Raw genomic sequence first — 12662 nt, 5'->3', positions numbered from 1 at the left:
ACGTGTGGGCAGAGAGTGGGGAGAGGTATATGAGACGCTTGGAGGGCGGAAGAAGAGGAAAACATATGGGCACAAACAGCAGAAGCCTGTATCCATGGACTAGACTAGAGGACCCAGACACTAACCCAAGCACTTACAATCTCCTGGGTTTTGACAAAGATGCCCCAAACATTAGAAATGGTGCTGGAGAAAACTTGATATCCATGAAGGGGAAAAAAATGCAATTAGATTCTTGTCTAATTCTCCTGGAGCAAAAGCCAATGCTAAGTAGATTGAAGATCGTTACCAGGAGACCTGAAACTCTGAAATCATCCCAGGGAAAATCCTTATGGATATTGGCATAGGCGTGGGCTTCCTCAGAGAGTTTCCGATTGCCCAGAAATAATTCTAAAAATTGGCAAACAAGACTGCACGAAGCTAAAACGCTCTGCATAGGAAAGAAAACGATCAGCAGAGAGAAAAAAACAGCCTCCACAATGGGAGACAAACCCGAGCAAACTACAAATCTAACGGAGGACTTGTGGATTTGGTTTAACACTTGTACTTTGTTAATTGGGTTCCCAAAATTGCACAAGAATCTGCAGGTAAGAGGCTGAGGGTCCTGCCCCCAGTTGGTTCTGATTGGTAAATAAAGTTGCCGGCGGCCAATGGCTGGGCAGGGAGAAAGAGGCGGGACTTTAGTATTCAGAGGCAAGGGAACCAAGAAAGGAAAGAGGATTTAGAACCACGATGCCAGGACAGGAAAGGAGAAGAAACAGGTCTGAGAAGTGTAGGACAGAGAGACGACGGACAAAGTTGGGGGATCATGGCCCAAGAGGCTGCAGGCCTGGGTCCAGGGCTAGACTGGAAAGAGTATAGGTTTTAGTAAGTAAATAATTCAGGAATATCGGAAGGGAGAGTGTGCTAGCCATGTGGAGACTTTGGAAGTGGCCCAACCATTGAGGTGTTTAAGGCATATTAAAATAGAAGGCTCTCTCTCTCTCTCTCTCTCTCTCTCTCTCTCTCTCTCTCTCTTTCTCTCTCTCTCTCTCTCTCTCTCTCTCTCTCTCTCTCTGTGTGTGTGTGTGTGTGTGTGTGTGTGTGTGTGTGTCTTTCATTCAGGAACTCAGAACATTGGGGTGTGTAGTGAGGAATGCACTCCGCTGTCAGGGTGATTTGAGTAGGATTAATCGCTGACAGAAACAGACTTACATAGAGAATATGCAAAAAACTCAAAAGCCAAGTACAAGGAAACCAAGCAACCAACGGGCTAATGAAATGGACAGATAGTTCTCAAGAAATAAAGTAGGACTAGCTAGCGAACTAATGAAAACGTTCAGTCTCACTGCCATCCAAGGGACGCAAATTAAACTACAGAAGAGAGTCGGCCTCTGGCCAATCAGAATAGCACCCATCAAGAAAACAAATAGCAAATGCTGGCAATCACGTGGAGAAAGGGAAAATGCTCATGCAGCGCTATCGAGATTACAGATTACTGCCCCGCTATGGACATCAGGGTGGAGGCTCCTCAGAAACCTAAGAGTCAAAGGGACGGTCACGTGGCCCAGCGGTACCACGGTAGGAACTAATCACATGTAACAGACGTATGCACACATGGATGGTTACTGTATCACTGTTCACAACAGCTAATACTGCCTGTACACAGGAGTTGAGAAGGAAAGTGTGGTATACATACAAAATGAAACGTTATTCAGACACAAAGAAAAAAACTATGTCATTTCCAGAAAAAATAAAAACAACAAAAAAACAAAACAAAAACAAAAAACAAAAACCCCTGCAACTGGAGATTATCATAGCAAGGTAATTACAGATGTTGTGTGTTTTCTTTCCATTTGTGAATTCTCACTTTTATATGGACATACAAAAGCTTATATGCATATATGACCTAAAAGTAGAATGAGATTAAGGGGCCTGGTGAGAGGAGGGTGACGTGCTTTGTAAAGCCAGTGATCTGTTTTGTATAGTATGGTATGGTATGGTGCGGCGGGAGAATTTGCCTCAGAGGCTCAGCGGGCCCAGGCTAAGGCACCCTCTGCCCCATGTACCATAGATGGGTGTAGTGTAGAATAGAGTTTATTTGGAGGGATGGGTAGAGTTGAGAAGGGAGTAAAGGCAGAGAAAGAGAGGGAACAGAGAAGAACAGAGACAGAGGAAGAGAAGGAAAGAGGCTTACCGGAACATGTGAAGAGAGAGGGGGTAGGGGAAACGGGAGAGAGAGAGAAAGAGATCAGAGAGAAAAGAGTCAGAGTCAAAGAACTAAGGGAGGCCAAATGGTCCCTTTTACAGTAAGCCAGACCTACTGCGCTGTTGCTAGGTAACCGTTGGGCGGAGCCTAGAGGAATGCTAATAGACCAGAAAGGGGTGGAGGAGCTCCAAGTTCACTATATATTTGTGAAAATGTCTTTATGAAGCCCAGTATTTCCGTATGTAATGAATATACACAGATAAGAGTAAGCAAGTAAAGTTAGCGTTCTTCCTCTATCTATGAATCACATCGAACTTCACTGTTTTCCCTATCACTAGAGGATCTTTACCGTTTAACTGACGAGAGTAGCCAATGTTATTAATTATATGACAAACGTGTTCGAAGCTCCTCGGAAAGTAGTTTGCCTTAATCCTGTTCCTTTTTCTTTTTTTCTTTTTTTTTCTTTCTCCTTCATCTTCACCATTTTCAGTTGGGTGATTGGATTTTTTTCTGCTCCTTCCCTGCTCTCCTTAAATCAAAGATGTTGTTTCCCTCTTGTTTAATGCAACGTAGAGCCCATGCCTGTATTAAAAGCTTTAGCTGAGAATGTGCCAGGGAAGCAATGTCACTACATCGTACAATTGTTATTCTATAGCACTTCGGTTATGCCATAGTTCCTTTAACGATAGTAACTTATTTCTGTGCTAAGTGATGGCCCTGCCCCTTCTCAAACATCTGCTTTCCTTCTCCGACAGCCAAAACCCTCATTGGACTCAGCATCTCCTAGAAGGCTAGCGTCATGGCTGCCCTTCTTGTGGGGTTAAGGTCTCCAGGTGCTTCTAGCCTCTAGCAACTTCCTTGTCTCCTTTTAGGTTCAATATGGATCAAAATACCTTTGTTTCCAAAATAACAAACATTTCTATGAACTTATACCAGAAAGGGAGTAACATTGCTCAATTTTCCCGGTAGGAACCAAAGGTATTTTAACTATAGTTCCCATGAACTAAATACAGTGTGTGTGTGTGTGTGTGTGTGTGTGTGTGTGTGTGTGTGTGTGTGTGTGTGTGTCCAAGTCTCTGTATCTCTGTGTGTAGCAGAATTTTAGCAGGACCATTATGTCTGCCATGAAATAGTCCTCTTTTGTCCGTGATTGCTTCTGTGATTTCATGGAGTTGCTCTTTGGAAAGAGTCTCATAGCCTTTGCATAATAGCATAGTCCTAGACAGGCCGGGCAAACCAGGAAGTCACCCATGGCTGAGCATGGCTTAGGATGATGGCTCTTCCAAGGCAGCCCCTAGATGAGATAAGAGGTTTCGGTATGAGGAAATTAGCTGCTAACGCTGTCTTTCCTTTAACAACAAAGAGCTCTTCTAGGGAGTGGCCAGCCTTCAGTCCTCGAGAGGCTGATCCTTCAGCCACTGAGAAGCCTAAACTCAGCCCGTAGGGTCTCTTTCTTAGCTCAATCATCTCACGTAACCCAGAACAGCAACATTGGTGTGTGTGTGTGTGTGTGTGTGTGTGTGTGTGTGTGTGTGTGAGATGAATAAACACAGGTCACTTTCCAGTCCCACGAGCCTCACTCCGTCAAAACATTCACTTTCTGACCTAGCCGTAATTACCCTCTGACTTCATAATGGTATTTTCCTGCTTTATGTGATAGTTTCACCACTTACGTTAATTGTGAGACAGAGTTTATTTTTCTGTGATTTTTGAACCACAAGTGATTGAAGTAATTACCTGCTGGAGCAATCGCTCGTGCTCTCCTTGGAGCTTAAGGGCCAGCTGTCAGCCTGTGGTTGGCTGAGGCATCAGCTGTCATGGCTGGCTCTGGCTTAGTTGCCAGGATACAAGGAAACACTCCTGAGTGATGCTGTACATCAAGCCAAGTTGCAGTTAACTATAAGTAGAGGCAATTCCGGGTCAAACTCTATCACCCAAGTATGAAACATATTTAGGCCAAGCTCGTTAATTTGCCATTGGTTGTGCAAACATAGGTTATGGTGAATTTGTTCGGCTCTAGGGGCCATGACTTGCTGACTCCTGAAAGAGTGTCACCGGGACAGATGTAGACATTTATTTCTAGAGCTGCATTGTAGCCTGCACTGATTGATTTCAGTGTTGATCTGCATTTCAATGCCTTTCAAAACCACTGCTAATACATTATGTTAGAATAATAGCGTTTCGCAAAACAACACTTCTACACATTTTATGAAATACATGTCAAAGGGTGAACATATTATATAAAATTCTATTACTATATTATATTTATATTATATATTAATATAGTAACATTCTAGGTTAATAATTATTAGTTTTTATTATACATTGATAATTTTATGACTATAAACAATACTGTGTTATCGTATATTATTATATGATAATATACTATATTACATATAGTTGTACACATTAGTATTCATATAAACCTTTTGAAAATGTTATAGAAATTATCACATCCATACAGAGAAATCCAGCAAGGGCCATGGTGCTATCATTTCAGGAGTGGCTGTCTGTCTTTTAGATCCATACTCATCTCAGAAGCAACCCTGTTGGGAATGCTAGCATCTGCTACTTGTTCTGTTCTTGGGGAGACACTCCCACATCTCCCACAGGGAGATCCTCTGTACGCCAAAGTAAAGAAGGATAGAAACTTTTGCTTCAGATCCTACGAGTCCACATTTTATCATCCAAGGACACAGCTTTGAGTTAAGGATAGTGTTAGGTCCCAGGCTGTCCCCGTATGCAGAAAGGTTCTAATAGTGGCCTACAGGAGGATTTCTGGCAGTTAGATAAAAATCAACATTCCATGGAACTTGTAAAACTAGTTCCCATCTGCCAAAGAAACCATTTCCCTTACCTCTGGCAGAGGGATCTGTGCCACCTATCAACTTATCAAAGCACAAGCTGACCTAAGGGTCCCTAAGTACCTATCATAAGTACCTGTTGTACATTTCAACATTCACGATAGCATCCCAGCCCTTCTCACCCCTCCCTTCCCCTAAACTCTGTCCAGCTTTCTTCTCTCTCTCTCTCTCTCTCTCTCTCTCTCTCTCTCTCTCTCTCTGTGTGTGTGTGTGTGTGTGTGTGTGTGTTTCTCTCTTTCCCTATCTCCCATATTTCTTCCCATTGCCCTAGCCCTGGCCAAATTCAATCTACTTCTTTACTTTCTCTCTCTGCTCTGGACTCTTCCAGATGCCCCTGGCTGTTCTCCCTCTCTTGTGCGCGCACGCATACACACACACACACACACACACACACACACACACACACACACACAGCCTTCATGACTTCACGAGCCACACCATGCATCCTGCCTCAACTGGACTAACTCACAGTCCAAATAGGAACATACAAGGATTAGGTTTTCTTCACAGCCTTACCACATTAATCACCCTCAGCTTGCTGTAACTGGTTACAGGGTGAGAACTAACTTGAAGAAGGAAGGCTTTGTTTTGGCTCACACTCTGAGAAGGGATGGAGTCCATGACAGCAGGGAAGTCCCTGTGACTAGAATATAAGGCAACTGTTCATCTACAGTCAGGAAGCAGAGAGAGATGAATACAGCATTCATCTAGATTCCTCTTTCCATTAGATGGGAGCGCCTATATCCAGGGTGGGTCTCCTCCTATGAACCTCTTTGTTAACACCCTCACTGACCTCCGAGGCAGGTCTCTTAGGCCACTCAAATTCAGTCAAGTTGCTAGTGAAGCTTAAACAGATCACACTTGCTATCTCGTGCCTTTGATAAAAAATTCACTGGAGGGGACTAAGCTTTTGTGAAAAAGACTAAATCTGAAGATGTTTATGGCACATTGGGGAAAACAGAGATGTTAAGATCACAACCTAGAGCAGTGCTTAATGCACAAGGCTCTGGGTTCAATCCCCCAATCCCTTCCCCAAATGAAAGCTCAAATAGGCAATGCTGCCCCTACCACATCTCCTGATGACAACAACTTCCTGTGTGTTGACCAGTGGTGATGTACTAGTCACTTTATGGGCAGTACATTTATTTATATGTATGTCAGAGTAAGTCTTTAGTCCAGGTTTCTATTCCTGCACAGAACATTATGACCAAGAAGCATGTTAGGGAGAAAAGGGTTTATTCAGTTTGCACCTCCACAATGCTGTTCATCACCAAAGTCAGTCAGGACAGGAACTCACACAGGGCAGAACTTGGAGGCAGGAGTTGATGCAGAGGCCATGGAGGGGTGCCGCTTACTGGCTTGCTCCTCCTAACTTGCTCAGCCTGCTTTCTTATAGAACCCAGGACCTCCAGCCCAGGGATGGCACCGCCCACAGTGGGCCCTCCCCTATTGATCACTAATGGAGAAAACACCTTACAGCTGGGTCTCATGGAGGCCTTTCCTCAAGGGAGGCTGCTTTCTCTGTGATAACTCCAGCTTGAGTCAAGTTGACATTCACAACCAGCCGGTACAGTAAGGATCCTAGGCTTGTGATTTACCTAGTGGCTTGTCTTTTGTTTAGTCATTATTTATTCCAGTGTTCAAGCTGTTGTTCTTCTGACCACTGAGGTGTCCTTTAGCCCGCTTCTTCAGCAAGCATCTCTAAGTCCCATGCCACCTCTGGCTCAGTCAGTCTGACCCTTGAAGAACCTCTGAACTGTGTGAACCAGAGGTAGTTCTTACTGGTCCCCTACCATAGTTTGTACTTGAGACAAGTCCCGGAAAAGGCTACTGTTTCCTGATTCCAAGACTCCACCTCTCAAAGAGTATGAGACACAACAAAACTGATTTTTATTTTCAAAACAAGATCTCTCTGTGTCATGCATTTTTCGTTAATTCTATTTAATAATAAAATAATGATGATAATAATAATAATAATGCCATTTCATGTACCAAACCCTTTCAAATGTTAAGCAGTTGGTGTATAATTCATTTATTAGCTTCAACTGTTCATGTCTGACAGATGGGTGGAAGAGAGTTATAGCTTTTCTCTACCTCTAAAGGTGACTGGACATCCAGTCTGTTGGTCACATGATTGGATTTTAATGCAGAATGATTTACTCCAAATATAACTTGGCATTTAACACTCTTTAGTCTCTAGATCATGGCCCAGCAGTGCCCACGCCCACACCATGCTGTGTGCCAAGGGCATATAAAAGGCTCAGCTCTCTAAGATACAGTCTGTGTACCCCTGCTGCCAAAAGGAGTCAGGGCATGCTGGGGAGGGGTCAGGGGATTGAGTAGTGCCTACACCCCATTTTGGACTCCTGCCATTATCTATTGGAAACTACCGAGGAAGACAGGTGACATTTACTACCCCTGCTGACTTGTGTCTCTGCTTGTGTACAGGAGCCTCAATTTTAGGACTCTTCAGAACCTGTGTCACAGAAATTACCTGTCCTGAAACCAAAAGGACACCGGTGTGGAGAATCACAGGGCTGAGTCACTGAGGGGCACTTCCCAAATGCAAGCATCTGGTAGACGGCTGGATACCTGAGAGCCTTCTACATACTCAGGAGAGACAAGCCACTCTCTAATGACCTGCCAACTCTCGAATAGTCCTCATCAGCCAGACTTAAAGGCTGTGATTTTGACACCCCCCCCCCACAGTAAAAATCTGAACAATCAAGTGGCCAAATGTCTCTGATTTGTGGGGTGACTTTTCTGTGTGGTTCGATGCCAGCTCACCTGGCTTCTCCCCTCAGAGACTGAGAGGAATTTTACCATTCCTGTGTGCAACAGTCCTGGCTCTTGTGAAGTAATGCAGTTCCTGTTTTGCCAGTCCAGTTGGATGACAAGTAGCAGCTTGGGTTGCACCTCATTCTGCAGAAGGCATGGGGTAGAATGCACAGTTACACTTCAGGGAAACTGCAGGGGATGCCCTTAGGGAGGGGGTCGGCATGTCTTGGCCGACGAGAGTCCGAGCTGGACACAAATGGGGCGGCAACAAGCACAAGGGTGGGGCATGATCTCACAGCTCAGTGGTCGGTCTCCCCCTCGGCATCCAAAGCTGGGAGGCTTAGGTAGCCTATGAGGCAATTTTTTAAACCATGCAGCCCTGAGATGAGGCATGACCTCAGGTCACAGATTCAGCTGTTGCTTGTGGACATGGCAACTCCATTCCCTTGCAGGCTCGAGTATTTCTAAATAGTAGGGTAGCTGTCTAGAAAATTAATAGCCCTCCATTTTTCACGGAGCTTAAATCTTCATGTGTTGTATCTTATATTATTTTCATTTTTAGTTTGTTTTCTGAGGTTTTTTAATAATTCTTTTTTTAAAGATTTATTTATTATATTTATTATATAGAAGTACACTGTAGCTGTCTTCAGATACCAAAAGAGGGCATCAGATTTCATTACAGATGGTTGTGAGCCACCATGTGGTTGCTGGGATTTGAACTCAGGACCTCCGGAAGAGCAGTCAATGCTCTTAACCACTGAGCCATCTCTCCAGCCCCCACCCCCTTTTTTTAATTGCTATTTTGTACAGGACCTCACAATGTAACCCAAGCTGGCTTTGAACATGACATTCTTTTCATCATTCTGCCTCAGTCTCCCACATGCTAAGGGTACAGGCATTCTCCGCCACACCCAACACATTGGTTCATATTTAAATATAAAAGCTGTTCATATTTACGTGATTTGGTGTGACTGTGACATTTCCATACAGGTGTATACAGTGTGTACTACTCAAGTCCAACCTCCTTTCAGCCATCTATCCCAACTCTCTACCTTCCCAATCTCTATTAACTACTGATCTAGATTCAGGATGAGATTTTTTTAATATGGGAGAGAACACGTTGGTGTTTGTCCCTTTGCAAGCGGCTAGCTTTTCTTAACACAGTGTCCTCTGGTCCCATCCATTTTGCTTGGAAGCGACAAGAGTGCATTCTTTGTAGCTGAATAAAACTCCACTGTGTCCGTATAAATTTTCCTTTACCCACCTGTGTGGGAGTGTGGGTCTTAATGCCAGAGAAATAGATGCAGCAGATGTCTAAGATAGAACGGCTCTCCGCATATATTTCTGCAGTTCTTCAAAAACCCGTTAGACCTCTGCTCTGTCACTACCTGCTCTGGGTGGCGTTTCTCGTCCTGCGTCTGGATAACGGCCCCCATGTGTGTGTCTCTCGACAGCCCTGTCCCTCCTGTACAGCATTTGATGGACTTAATTAAACCGGCCTGCTTTGCTGTTGTTTGCTTATAATCCCCAGAAGAGCTGCTGCTCGGCGAAAAGGAGGTATTCCTGCTCTCCCGTACTGCTTGGCACAATGCCTGACTTAACTAAGGCGTTCAATGACACTGACTGGATAAATAAAACAGTTCATAACAGCGCTTGGTCTTCCGTAACTATCTGCACCTTCTTAATCAGCCCCCTCTGCGAGGGAGGCTAGGCAGCTCTTAAAGGCTTTCAGCGGTGGAAGTTCAGGTCCATAAACGTTAAGATGACCACACAGGGATGAATGGGTCTGATGTGAGGCCGCCTGATGTCTGTGTTCCTCCTGCAGAATTACTTGAATGCCGAGCCTCCTTCCTTCCTTCCTAAGTGTCCTTTCATTTGTCTCTCCCCTGATGCACACTGTGTGGCTGGACCTCAGCTTCCTTCTCCTGACAGAGGATCCTCAGAGGTTCCTCAGAGCCGCACTGCAGCAAACATCCTCACAACCATAGAAGTTTCCAGATGGCTGAAATTTCCCAACCCCCAAAAGTCTACTTTAACTCTCTTCCTTCGTGCAGTTTTTCCCTCAGGATCACCGAAAGATGTTCTCTCCATACTGTTACAACTTAAACGTGAGAATGCGCCAGCTGAGGTGTGATTCGAGTCTGTCGTGGTTAGAATATGAAATGCGGCCCACAGCCTTGTGGGACGGGGCTTGTTGGCCAGGCGATTAATCCTGGGAGGACTAGTCCTTTAATGAACCCATTCATCTGAGGTCATCACTGGGAGGAGGGTGTGTCCGTCTGGCTCTGGGACAGCATGTGCTCAAGCTCCTTCTTCCGTTCCCTGTACTTGGCTTACCAGTTGTCAAAAGGTGAACTGCCCCACCACAATGGCAAAAGCCTCTGAAGAACGCCGAGCTAACATAGGCCACTCTTCCTCTCAGTTGTTCTCCTTGAGTCTTGCAAAAGCCGGACTAACTGCTCTGGGAAGCAAGGCCCTGACCAGGCACCCCTTACCCCTTCCTCCTACTCCCACCCCACCCCCACCTCCACCCCCACCCCTCACCCCTTGCCCCCACCCCGAACAATGTGGAGCGCTGTTGCTGGGTAAACAGCACAGGTTTTGATGAGATGATTCCCGCAATCATCAAAAAGGGTGTGTTCCCGCAAGGGCTCCTGGGATTGAACTTTCTCTGCCAGCCTGTTAGTTGAGGCAAAAACCCCACACCCTTTCTTGGCTCTTCTCCTAGACCACGGCGAAGACGACTCCTTTGTCTGTGCCTTGGAAGTCATCCTCATCCATCCTTTTCTCGAGTTCTTCTTTTTAAAAACCAATCCGATTGGCAAACCCACAACGAGACAAATGAAAACGAAGAGCACAATTATCTTTCTTCTGTTAAATGTTGTTGCAAACACCCCACCGTACCACTAACTCCATCCCCCATCATCCATTTGTTCACCAAGCATCAATGTAACTATGTAGCCTTTCTATGGCTGCACTGGCTCGCTCCCCGCAGGAACCCACACCTAGCACTACTTCCAGTCCCCTCTCTGTCAAGTCTTTTGTTTATCTGTTTATCAGAACTGACTGAAATAACTAACTCGCAGGCCTGGGGGAAGAACGAAGTTACAAACAATCACGATTGTCTACTCTCCCTTTGCGGAGGCCAGCCGAATCCGGGTACAATGGAGCATTAACTTGCAGACATGCCCACCTAGTTTGGGTGGGGCGAGCCTGGAAGAGAACACACCTACAGCAAAATGAGGGTGAAAGTAACACCAGACGACCTTTGTCAGCGATTGCCCAAGAAGTTTCTGAAACCAGTTTCTCCAGCCTTGTAGAAATGTTTATGCAAGAGGCAGTTCTCAAAATCCAAAGGTCAGCCTTCTTTGCCAATGCACCGTGCTCCTCCGTAGAAGGTGCGCTTCTCACTTCGCCCTTCTTAGACCGCTCCCTAGTGATCCCGGCTTCTACCAGGTTGTCACCACCACACCACTAACTTAGCTTTCCATCTTCCCACACACTGCCACATCTTGAGGATGGCTTCTCAACATCACCGTGTCACCAGTCACGGTGTCAACCAGGAAGAGTTGTGAGTACAGAGAGGCAAGTTCATTTCACTAGTTCAGGTGAACCAAGGCACGTCCGGGACATTCGACTTATATATGTGAATATATCCTCTGGCTAATTAGCTCCGTGCGTAGTGAGTAACCAGTAAACGAGAACTGGTGAGCCTGAAGGAGTCTGCCAAGGATAAATCATGAAGAAACACCTATTGAATGAGCCCCCCGACCCCTTGTTGGTAGAATTGTGCAGGTACTACTGTGGTTATGGGCTCAGCTGAGTGAGCTGTGACATCAGCACTGCTGAGATCATACAGGAGAGAACTGTGACGTCAGCACTCTGAGATGAGGCAGAAGTGAAGTTGATACTTTCGTTATAGTGCATGGAGTATTTTTGGAATATCACCTAAATAATGTATCTGAGGTGAATATTTATATTTAATAATGATAATTTAATAGTAGTCATTATAATTAAGCAGTCATTACATGATGGACTCTACCAAACTCTCTTATCCATGTAGTTTTCTATGTCAGACTAAATTTTAAAGCACGTATCATTAACTTCATGAACTGATCAGAGTGCTAAGCTTAGAACAATTATTTTAAAAAGAGAATTGTAATGGCGGCAACTATCTTTAGATGCTTTGGTGTGTGTGTGTCTGTGTGTGTGTGTGTGTGTGCGTGTGTGTGTGTGTATTATACCAATAATCTCACTTAATATCAAGACTGTGTATCTAATAAACCATATTCTGTTTTTCTTTTCTATAAATGTAAAAATCTAAGCTCCTAATAGTATTCTATCTATAATTTTTATAGTGTAGAAATTACCCAAAGTATGGGCCTACTTTCCCTTCTTATAGTAGCTTAGTAACATGTATGTGTGCCAGGAAGATTAAATCTTTTCTCCTGTGTTTATAGGGCGGTTGGAATCCTGGATTCATGCTTTTGTCTTTAGCTACAGAGAATAAAAGTTTTGAGCTGAAATGTGCCCAGTTCTTGAGAAACGAATCCTATCCCACCTCACTGGGGGGCTGGCGGGGGGGGGGGGAAGCTTACTTCAAAGGAATTCTACAGAATACTATGCAAGTAACACCAGATTAGGCTACGCAGCTTTGCTCTTAAACATAAGTTCCAGTTGGGCATCAGGAACTGAAATAATAGCTCTCTGGTCATCCTGTGGGGCGGCCAAACATGTGGCAGAGTACTGGCCAGTCGCACTCTCAGAGTAAAGAAGAGGCAACAATCAGGGACTTCTGCAGCCATGTAGACAAGGTTGCTTTGAAATGTCACTAA

At 44.8% G+C, this 12662-nt stretch overlaps 1 long non-coding RNA gene across 2 annotated transcripts; it reads left to right on the top strand.

Annotated features, from left to right (window-relative positions):
• The first annotated feature begins 1092 nt into the window (after positions 1–1092).
• LOC134482409 (uncharacterized) lies at positions 1093–12350 on the top strand. Of its 2 annotated transcripts, none has more exons than XR_010058468.1 (3): positions 1093–2423; positions 7498–11793; positions 12288–12350. It is a non-coding gene; the product is annotated as an uncharacterized LOC134482409 (long non-coding RNA). The 2 variants fall into 2 exon arrangements; XR_010058467.1 differs by having other exon boundaries at positions 1093–2450.
• The last annotated feature ends 312 nt before the right edge of the window (positions 12351–12662 follow it).

Source organism: Rattus norvegicus, chromosome 16 (genome assembly GCF_036323735.1).
Source record: "Rattus norvegicus strain BN/NHsdMcwi chromosome 16, GRCr8, whole genome shotgun sequence".
NCBI classification, from domain to species: domain Eukaryota; kingdom Metazoa; phylum Chordata; class Mammalia; order Rodentia; family Muridae; genus Rattus; species Rattus norvegicus.
Note: the sequence above shows the minus strand (reverse complement) of the source record. Positions and strands in the feature narration are given on the sequence as shown.